Source organism: Dromiciops gliroides, chromosome 2 (assembly GCF_019393635.1).
Source record: "Dromiciops gliroides isolate mDroGli1 chromosome 2, mDroGli1.pri, whole genome shotgun sequence".
NCBI lineage: Eukaryota > Metazoa > Chordata > Mammalia > Microbiotheria > Microbiotheriidae > Dromiciops > Dromiciops gliroides.
Window position 1 is genome coordinate 262,181,336 of NC_057862.1, and position 11,662 is coordinate 262,192,997.

General features: G+C 39.0%; 1 pseudogene; it reads right to left on the minus strand.

Annotated features, from left to right (window-relative positions):
• Positions 1-346: 346 nt before the first annotated feature.
• LOC122738678 lies at positions 347-7,178 on the minus strand (annotated as a pseudogene).
• Between the last annotated feature and the right edge of the window lie 4,484 nt (positions 7,179-11,662).

Here is an 11,662-nt window from a genome sequence, read left to right on the forward strand (position 1 = left end):
TCTCTACCCATCTTTTTGTGGGTTTTGCTGCTCCAGGGATTGTTTTATTGCTGTTTTTGAAGTAATTGTGTCTGGAGCTCTGTGCATTTAGTGTCTTTCCTCTATTACATTAATGTGTGACATTTTTCTGTTTTATTATAAATCTTAATCTTTAATTGTGGGATAATGGAATTTGGTCAATCGACTAAACACCACTTTTACTTAATATGCACTACATGCACATGATACAGGTAAGGGGAAAAGTTTGTATGAATCCATGCATTCAAGGTGAAACAGATTGTTCCTATTGTGAAATGTGCACTGGACTAGATAGGATGTTGTTAAAAGTCCTGTATACTTATTGTTTTTTCATGGAAGTAAGATCAGAAGCTTCTTCCTCCAAGCATCCTTTTTATCTGGTTTCCTGAGCTATCTTTACATTGTTTTTCTTTTGCCTTTTCTACTAGTGGTATTAACTGCTGGTGTTCTGCTAGAGTCCTTAATAGCTCCATGATGAAAGGCAGATAATTATGTTTCCTTCTAATATTTTCAATCATGTATCTTTTTAATTTCTGAATTTCTTCTTCAGTTAGTATCTGGTGATTGGCAACTTCTGATTGAATGGTACTTAACATATTACTGCTCTGATATGTGTCCATGGGCTCCTCTGCAAGCTGTCTTTGCAACTCAGCTATCTTCTGTTCATACATCATTTTTCTGTCAGACACAATGGCCATCAGGTTAAATTGTATTTCACCTTCACTGTATTTCTGTATTCTTTTCTCTATAACGGGTCTTACTGCATTAATCCAATCTTCTTGATTACAGGCACCTAAATCAATTAATTTGTACTTCTCTTAATCCATCTATTCACATAGCCTTCCATCGACAGGAACATAACTAACAAAATAAAAAGCATCTTCTTCTTTTGTGGGTGTTTTTGCATCAAATTCAAATATTTCTTCGTATGGCAAAACTGTTGTGAACTTGCCAAATCACTTCTGAGTGATTAAGTGCTTAATGCCTAGACTTTCATAGCAGCATCAAAATTCTGTGAAAATTCTTTAAACTCAGAAAGTGTTTCTTCTAGATGGACATCTTGATGAGTATAATTCAGTCATGTACTGACTATGGCTTGAGTTGCACAAACATTATTTATTACCTGCTTTGCAAAAAAAGTTGTGTCAAGTCTGGAATCCAGAACCACAGAACCTGCTGGTTCTTCTCCTGGTTGCCTCTTGAAAAGAAAAATTAACCTATGAACTGGCTACCACAGTTTCCATCAAAGCTTGACTCCAGCGCCTCCTCCTACAGGAAGTTTAAAAGGCCTCATTTCTCAAATATATAAGAATATTAATCATTCCCCAACTGATAAATGGTCAAAGGATATGAACAGGCAATTTTTAGACAATGAAATCAAAGCTATCCATAATCATATGAAAAAATGCTCTAGATCACTATTGATCAGAGAAATGAAAATTAAAACAAGCTGAGGTATCATCTCATACCTATCAGAGTGGTAAATATAACAAAAAAGGAAAATATTGGATGTTGGAAAGCTGGGATGCTAATCCAGAGTTGGTAGAATTGTGAAAAGATTCAACGACTTTGGAGAACAATTTGAAACTATGCCCAAAGGGCTATAGAACTGTGCATACCTTTTGATCTAGCAATACCACTGCTAGGTTTATATCCCAAAGGCATCCCCCCAAATAGAAAAAAGATGTATTTGTACAAAAAATATTTCTAACAACTCTTTTTTTGGTATCTAAGAACTGGAAATCAAAGGAATGTCCATCAATTGGGGAATGGCTAAACAAGCTGTGGTATATGATGGTGATGGAATATTACTGTGTTATAAGAAATGACAAGCAGGATGATTTCAGAAAGGCCTGGAAAGACTTGCATGAACTGATATATAGTGAAGTAAGCAGAACCAAAGGAACATTTTGCACAAAGACAGCAATATTGTTTGATGAAGAACTGTGACCTATTCTCAACAATACAATGTTCCAAGACTATCCCAAAGGACTATTGATGAAACATACTATCCACTTCCAAAGAAAGAACTGATATTGATGGAACACAGACTGAAGCATGCTATTTTTAACTTTCATTTCTTTTTCTTTTATACACATTTTCTTATACAAAATAACTAATATAGTAATGTTTTATGTAATCATACATGTATAATCCATATCTGATTGCTTACCACTTCCTGGAGAGGGAAGGAGGGATAAAAAATGGAACCCCAAACTATAAATAAAAATGCTTATTATTTCAAAATAAATAAATTCTTTTTTATGGAGGGGGGAGTTGTTTTGTATAACACCCAAAAGTGCATAAAGAAGGTTAATGATGCTCTGGGAGTAGTAATTTCTGGTCAGAACAGGCTCCTTTTTTTCTTTTCTTTTCTTTTTTTTTTAGTGAGGCAATTGGGGTTAAGTGACTTGCCCAGGGTCACACAGCTAGTAAGTGTTAAGTGTCTGAGGCTGCATTTTTTTTTTTTTTTAGTGAGGCAATTGGGGTTAAGTGACTTGCCCAGGGTCACACAGCTAGTAAGTGTTAAGTGTCTGAGGCCGGATTTGAACTCAGGTACTCCTGACTCCAGGGCCGGTGCTCTATCCACTGTGCCACCTAGCTGCCCCTTCTTTTCTTTTTAAAACTCATTTGCTAGTCCTTTTTTAACTGGTTTTGATTACCTTCAGGCAGTTTGTGGCTCTGGCAGCAGGGAGGTCAGCTGCTTTCAAGAAAATAAACAAATTCCTCCTAGCCTCCAGAAAAAAGAAAAGGTAGTCCAATAATTTTCCAATTATCTCTCCTGGATCTATTTTCCTGGTCAGCTGTTTTTCCAAGGAGATATTTCACATTGCCCTCTATTTTTTTCATTCATTTGGATTTGCTTTATTGCATCTTGATTTCTCATAAAGTCATTAGCTTTCATTTGCTCAATCCTAATTCTTAAGTAATTATTTTCTTCAGAGAGCTTTTGCATCTATCTTCTTTTCCATTTGGCCTTTCAAGCTGTCGATTTATTTTTCTTGACTTTCCTGCAGCACTCTCATTTCTCTTTCCATTTTTTCCTCTACCTCTCTTGTTGTTGTTGTTGTTTCTGTTTTTGTTTTTTTTTTGGTGGGGCAATGAGGGTTAAGTGACTTGCCCAGGGTCACACAGCTAGTGTCAAGTGTCTGAGGCTGGATTTGAACTCAGGTCCTCCTGAATCCAAGGCCAGTGCTTTATCCACTGCGCCACCTAGCTGCCCCTTCCTCTACCTCTCTTACCTTATCTTCAAAGTCCTTTTTGAACACTTCTATGGCCTGAGACCAATTCATATTTTTCTTGGAAGCTTTGGACATAGGAGCTTTGATTTTGTGATCTTCTGAGGTTGTATTTTGATCTTCCTTGTCACCAGAGAAATTTTCTAGGGTCAGAATCTTTTTCTGTCTACTCATTTTGCCAGCATATTTCTTGACTTTTAACTCCTTTTTCTTTCTTTTTTTTTTAACTTTTTTTTTCTTTTTCCTTTTTGCGGGGGCCATGAGGGTTAAGTGACTTGCCCAGGGTCACACAGCTAGTAAGTATCAAGTGTCTGAGGTCGGATTTGAACTCAGATCTTCCTGAATCCAGGGCTGGTGCTTTATCCACTGTGCTACCTAAGCTGCCTTTAACTCCTTTTTTTTTTTTTTTTTGGTGAGGCAATTGGGGTTAAGTGACTTGCCCAGAGTCGCACAGCTAGTAAGTGTTAAGTGTCTGAGGCCGGATTTGAACTCAGGTCCTCCTGAATCCAGGGCTGGTGCTCTATCCACTGCCCCACCTAGCTTCCCCCCTTTAACTCCTTCTTAAAGTGGGGCATTGCTTCCAGGGTGCTCTGTCCCAAGCTTCAGGGGGTGCAAGGGGGCATGATTTAAGGAGAGACACATTCTGCTCTTCCCTGGCCTGTGCTCTGGTCTGTAAGTAACCACAGGTCAGCTTGCTCTTTAACCCAGGAACAAATTTCTGTTTCAATGTGGTTGCAAGCTTGGGAATGCCTGTGTCCCTCCCCCACCTGGGCTGCCACTCAAGACTGCTTCCTGGTTCCTAGCATGGGCAACAGAACAGAGTTCCACCTCAGTGCCAGCAGAGAGTCCTGTAATCCCTGCTCCCCCTGCCCCCCAACCCCCAGCCAACTGCTTAACCCCCTCACCTGACTGTGAGCTGAGTTCCAGAAATAGCCACCACTGCAGCTGATTCAGAGGCTCACTTGGTGCAGCCTGCCTGCAGCTGGATCTGTGCTGGTACAGCCTGGGTCTGGGCTCACTCCCACCCCAGTACAACAGACCTTTCCTGATGACTTTCTAAGCCATCTTTGGCTGGGAAATGGTCTCACCGTGTCCTTTTGTGGGTTCTGCTACTCCAGGAATTGTCTGATGGCATTATTTGGAGCTATTTGGAAGGATCGTGGGTAACATTACAGTTACCTCAGGTTCGGTCTCTGTAAAAGCTAATCTTGTTTTAGAAAACTCAGACCTCTCATCTTGGTAATGTTCTTTGAGAAGTAAAAGTTAACTGAGGCACCAAAAAAAAGAAAGAAGGAAAAAAGAAAAAAGCAAAGAAAGGAAGAGGAAGGAAGGAAAGAAAAGAAAGGAAAATGTACTTTGGTCTGCATTCTGATTCCATCAGCTTTCTATAGAGAGGTATGTAGCATATTTCTTGGGTCCTTTGGAATTGTGGTTGATCATTGTGTTGATCAAAGTTCCCAAATCTTTCAATATTGTTTATCTTTACAATACTGTTGTTATTGAAGAATTTGTTCTGGTTCTGCTTGACATGGTGGTTAGGACATATCGAGGAATTAAGGGACTATTAAAGTTTAGCTTGGCCAACTTGGATGGACACACCTAAGAATTGAGGGGAGATGAAATTCCATAGTCCTGGGGGGCACCAGGGGACAGAGACAACTTCAGAAGCCTTTCCCATCCCATCCCTATTTCAAGCTTTTCCCACCTCAGCCCCCCAAAAGGAACTTTCCATTACCAGGTGATCACCCCATTCATCCTCTATAAAAGCTTTGGCCTTTCTTCCATTCGAGGAAGAGAATGTTTCTAAGCCACTTCCTTCCTGTGGAAGGACCTCTCAGTCACTCTCTCTAGTGCCCAAATAAAAGACCATTTATTCTAATTGGATTATGTAAGAGAGTTGTAATTCTTTACAGAGGAATACCTAAGGACCCTACTACCTATTTCCTCATGACATATTCACTTCACTTTAAAGTAGTTCATACAAGTTTTCCCAGTTTTTTTCTGAAAGTGTCCCCTTCATTATTACTTAAAGCACAATATAATATTCCATCACTTTCATGTTTTGTCCTCTACTTGAGGGGTATCCTGTCAGTTTTCAGTTCTTTGCCACCATGAAAAGAGCTGCTATCAATATTTTTGTGCCTCTGCATCCTTTTCCTTTTCCTTTTATCTATTTGGTGTGTAGACCTAGTAGCAGTATTGCTGGATCAGCAACAGTTTAATAGTGTTTTGGACATAGTTTCAAGTTGGTTTCCAGAATGACTGGATCAGTTCACAGCTCCTCCATTCATTAAAGTACCTGTTTTTCCCACAAGCCCTCTAGCATTTGTCCTTTCCCTTTTTTGTTAACTTTGCTATTCTGATGTGTGTGAGATAATACCAAAGAGTGGTTTTAATTAGCATTTCTCTGATTATTAGTGACTTAGAGCATCTTTTTCACATGGCTATTGATTGTATTTTTCCTTCTGACAGCTACCTAATCCTATCCTTTGACCATTTGTCAATTGGAGAATGGCTCTTATTCTCATATATTTTAGAAATGAAACCTTCATTAGATTAACTTTCTGAAAAAATCCCCCCTCATTTCTTGCTTCTCTCTGAATTTTAGCTGCATTTGTTTTTTTATGCAAAACCTTTTTAATTTTATGTAATCAAAATTATCCATTTTACCTCCTGTGAACTATTTCTTGTTTGTTTATGAACTCTTCCCTATCCATAGACCTGACAGGTAATTTTTAAAAAAATTGCACTTCCATTTTTATTAGGTTCATCTCTCTCTCTCTCTCTCTCTCTCTCTCTCTCTCTCTCTCTCTTTTTTTAAGTGAGGCAATTGGGGTTAAGTGACTTGCCCAGGGTCACACAGCTAGTATTAAGTGTTTGAGGCTGGATTTCAACTCAGGTACTCCTGAATCCAGGGCCGGTGCTTTATCCACTGTGCCACCTAGCTGCCCCAGGTTCATCTCTCTTAGTGAGGGCCTGCTATTTGTTGATTCAGTGGAGTCGGCCTGCAGGTATCTACCTTCACTCAGGCCAAACCTCAGTCCCTGTAGGTCCTGTCTTTTCTGACATCTCCTCAAGTTGTCTTAGAAAGACAACTTTAACCATTTATTTTTGCTGCTTTACATTAATTTTATGGTGATTTTCTTTCTATGGAGAAAATCTGGAAAGCCTGGAAATTTCTGACCTACTCCACCATCTTCCCAGAATGCCCTTTACCCCCTCCCTTGTTGAAGAGTTTTGCTTAAGACTAATCCCTGTCTTGGGGTAGCTAGGTGGATAGAGCACTAGCCCTGAAGTCAGGAATACTTGAGTTCAAATCCAGTCTCCGATACTTGGGAGCTGTGTGACCCTGGGCAAGTCACTTAACCATGATTGCTTTACCACCTACCCTTATACTCTACCCCCCCAAAAAAGGAAAGACAATTAAAAAAAAAAGACTAAGCCTTGTCTTAGTCTAATCTTTCTCTTATTCTCCTCTTTCCCTTAACCCTTTTATCTCCTATTTCTCTGTTGGGTAAGATATAGTTCTGTCTGTGTCTATGTCTGTGTCTGTGTCTGTGTGTGTTCAAATTGTCTGACCTCAGACATTTACTAGTTGTGTGACCCTGGGCAAGTCACTTAATCCTGACTGCCTCACATATCCAAGAACATCTCAAGTCATTCTGCTGTACATCTTGTCACTGGACCTAGATGGCTCTGGAGGAGAGTCCAAGGCTGGTGACTTTGCACAGCCCTTCATCACTTAAATCCAATTCGGTGTAAGTCATGACATCACCTCCCGATGTCATGGTCTTCTTCAAGAACAAAGGACAAACAACAACAGCCTCTATTTGTACACTTGATTTATATGAGATAATATTCCCTATTTTTCCTCTCCCTTCCCCCATCTTCCAGTGAGTTCCTCTTCCCTACCTTTTCCATTCTTCTTTTGATATCATCAAAATAAAACAATTACTTGTAGGCCCTCTGTGTAATCAGATTCCTCAGTGACCCCAGATAATAACAGAGGCCACATGTATCATCTTTCCATATAAGAAGGTAAACTTTTTAACCCTGTTGAGATATAGCATCTGCCTGAAGAGAGGGAATGGAGGCACATTTCAGCAAGTACAGCACAGTAGAAACTCGTCTGGCTGCTCCACAGATTGGAGGTTTAGGGAGTGCTTTATATGATTTTACAACAAAAGGAGACAGGAAAATAGTAGGAACACAGAGTACCTGTATTTTTGTATGTTACATTTTCTACTCAGTTATGATCTTTTTATCAGGAATGTTTGGAAGTCCTTTGTTTCAATAAAGGTTCATTTCTTGCCTGTAGAATGATACTCAGTTTTGTTGTGTAAGTTATTCTTGGTTGTAAGCCTAGTTCCTTTGCCTTCTGGAATATCATATTTCAAGTGCTCTACTAATGGTGATGTCTTTGAAATAAGATTTCTTAAGTCTTTCAAAGCAGTCTTTAAAATCTTGTTCTATAAAATGTTCTCCTGGCTCTTTTCACTCCTCTCTACAAGTCTTCCCAGGTTTCTCTGAAAAAATCCCTTTCATGATTTTTTTTTTTGGTGGGCCAGTGAGAGTTAAGTGTCTTGCCCAGGGTCACACAGCCAGTAAGTGTGAAGTGTCTGAGGCTGGATCTGAACTCAGGTCCTCCTGAATCCAAGGCTGGTGCTTTATACACTATGCCACCTAGCTACCCCCTCCCCCCTTCATGATTTCTTTCTTTCTTTCTTTTTTTTTTTTGGTGAGGCAATTGGGATTAAGTGACTTGCCCAGGGTCACACAGCTAGTAAGTGTTAAGTGTCTCAACCCGGATTTGAACTCAGGTCTTCCTGACTCCAGGGCCAGTGCTCTATCCACTGCACCACCTAGCTGCCCCTTTATGATTTCTTAAAACAGTATTCCATTATATCGATATGCTACAACTTGTTCAGCTATTAACCAGTTATTGCCCCACCAATTAATTTTCAGTTCATCACTGCTACAAAATGAGCTACTATAAATATTTTTGTAAATACAGGTCCTTTTTCCTCTCTTTTTAAAAAATCTCTTCGGGGTATAGGGTTTAAAATTGTTATGGATGTGGTATGGATTCTTCTCTATGGCTGCATTAACATCCCACCATTCAAAATCCTCTCTCTCTTTCTCCTCTCTCTGTCTCTCCTCCTCCCCCCATCTTTCCCTCCCTCTCCTCTCCCCCTTTCTGCTCTTCATTTCTCTGATGGCTGCCTGATCTGTCTGGCTATCCACTTCTTCCAAGCAAACTCAGTTGAAAACATGAAATTCACACTAGATCAAATAATGTTCAGGAAACCCAAAGAAACTACAGTAAGTGATTTCTTCCACCCTAGAACTGTATAAAAATCAGCCAGACATCCACAGGCAATAGCAAAGGGGCCTAGCAGCATAGGCAAAAAAGCCCTTAACCTTCCATTGTGAAGAGAGATTGGTGAATGACATAAGTATCCTTTAAGACTCCAGAAGCAGAATGATTGGAGGGCTCCCCAAGAATTGTTGAAAGACAACAGTGGAGCCTTAGGATTCCCGGAGGACAGCAGTAACCACCATAAGCATGGCTTCGATTGGGATACCATCATGTTTTTAAAAGGTCCCTAGCTCACCACTGTTCTATAATGCTGTAGAGGACCCTGAAAAGCCAGTGCTATAAACCTCAAAGATCCAGGGTAGGGGATGAGGGTCAAATCCTGGAGGCGCAGAAACCCAGGGGACCCTAGGTAAGACCAGGCAAGGATGACCTCAACTAACTAAAAATACAATGTGGAACAGAGCCTGTTTCTGATACAAAGCCCCAATTCAGGACCAAAAGCTAGAGAGATGAATAAATCAAAGAGGATACAAGTATAAAAAGTTATTGCCAATATAGATTTCTCCCAAAAAAGAAAGACTAATTTTAACAACTACAAGAAGAGACTCAAAGGAAAAAATGGATTTTCCACAAGGACTGCACGAATACTTAGAAGAAATTAAACAAGAAATAAAAGCTCTTTGGGGAAAAATTGGAAGCAGAATAAAACTTACTAGAGAAATTGGTAAACCTTACCCAAGTAATAGACTTCCTAAAAACTAGAATAGACCAAACAGACATCAATGACTACATCATACAGACATATTAGAATAGACATGTAAAATATATTTTAAAAAGCAGGTCGAAGGGGCAGCTAGGTGGCACAGTGGATAGAGCACCAGCCCTGAATTCAGGAGGACCTGAGTTCAAATCTGGCTTCAGACACTTGAAACACTTACTAGCTGTATGACCCTGGGCAAGTCACTTAACCCCAATTGCCTCCCCCCCCCCTCCCCCCAAAAAAGCAGGTCGAGATGTAGTCATTGGATTCCGCGGTGATTTTTTTCAAATCATAGATGAAAACTCTTCAGATAAACTTACCCCCCCCAAAAAAAAAATTTAGTATTATCCTACTGGAGTGGGGAGACAGTGGAGGCAGGGGTGGAGAAGAGAAGGGAATAAGGTCCTTGAAGACAATGAAATAACGGACTTCCAAGCATTCCTGATTAAAAGACCAGAACTGCATAGGAATTATTCAGATACTTTAAAAGGTCAATTTATTTGAACTATTGAAGGGAGCTATATGATGATTAAAGGAAGACCAGAGCTGAGTAGCAAGTTTGAAACACAAATGCAAAAATAAAGAGAAACCTAAAAATGTATTTTATTTGAACAATTGAAAGGAATTAACAAGTGTCTCTTGAGAACATTAATATTTTCAAAGAATATTGAAGGAGTTAACTAGGAAAAACAGCACCTGTGGGTGAACTGGTTCAGTTTTGAAGGTTTTAAGAGGGAAAAGAAAAGGGAGAAATACACTAGTGTAGAAAAGAGGAAGAAGTGAATAGAGAACTATTTCTTATAAGAAAATTGAGAATGAAGACTATAAAGGGTACAAAAACATGGAACAACATGAGAGTAGCAGGCATCAGGTATACCTTCCTTTTACTTGAATCTCACAAAGGATGGTTGAACACACACATACTATCAGTTTGGTAAAAAGAAAAAAAAATCAATAAGAGAAATGTGTCACGGGAGAAATTGGTGATGTGGGAGTCATTAGGTATTCCTCTTTAAAGAATTACACAAATCTAATTAGAATAAAATAATCTTTTATTTAGATGCTAGAGAAAAGAACCAAGAGAGACTCTCAGAGAGGAGAAAATGGTTTAGAGACATTCTCTGAAACACATTTCTCCTTGAACAGAAGAAAGGCAAAAACTTTTATAGATGGTAGATGGGGGTGACTGGATGGGGTGACCACCTGACAATGGAAAGTTCCCTTTGGGGGTTGGAAAAGCTTGAGTTGAGAGAGTTATGTCCCCTATCCCCCATCAGGCAGCAGCCACGCCTAATAGGCTTAGGAAAACTATCAATATAATCGACCACATCAATAACAAAACTAACCAAAATCATATGATTATCTCAATAGATGCAGAGAAAGCTTTTGAAAAAATACAGCACCCATTCCTATTAAAAACACTAGAGAGCATAGGAATAGATGCATTTTTCCTTAAGATGATAAACAGTATCTATCTTAAACCATCAGCAAGCATTACATGCAATGGGGATAAGTTAGAGGCATTCCCAATAAGAACACCAGAGAAGAAGAAGAAATTGAAGGAATTAGAATAGGCAAGGAAGAAATAAAACTATCCTTCTTTGCAGATGATATGATGCTATACTTAGAGAATCCTAAAGAATCAACCAAAAAAGCATCTGAAACAATGAACAACTTTAACAAAGTTACAGGACATAAAATAGACCCCCATAAATCATCAACATTTCTATATATGACCAACAACGTCCAGCAGCAAGAGATAGAGAAATCCCATTTAAAATAACTGTAGGGGCAGCTAGGTGGTGCAGTGGATAGAGCACCGGCCCTGGAATCAGGAGTACCTGAGTTCAAATCCAGCCTCAGACACTTATACTTACTAGCTGTGTGACCCTGGGCAAGTCACTTAACCCCAATTGCCTCACTAAAAAAAAAAAAAAAAGAATAAAATAACTGTAGACAATATAAAATATTTGGGAGGCTTCATGGATAGGCCCTGCTAATATAATATAATAATAAAATAATATATAATATAATAATAAAAATGACAATTCTACTTAAATTAATTTACTTGTTCAGTGCCATACCAATCAAATTACCAAAAAAGTATTTCATAGAGCTAGAAAAAATAACAAGTCATCTGGAAGAACAGAGGTCAAGAATATCAAGGGAATTAATGAAAAAAAAATGCAAAGGAAGGTAGCCTATCTGTACCAGATCTAAAACTATATTTTAAAGTGGCAATCATCAAAACTATTTGGTGCTGGCTAAGAAATAGAGAGGTGGATCAGTAGAATAGGTTAGGCAAACAAAACACAGCAGTAAATG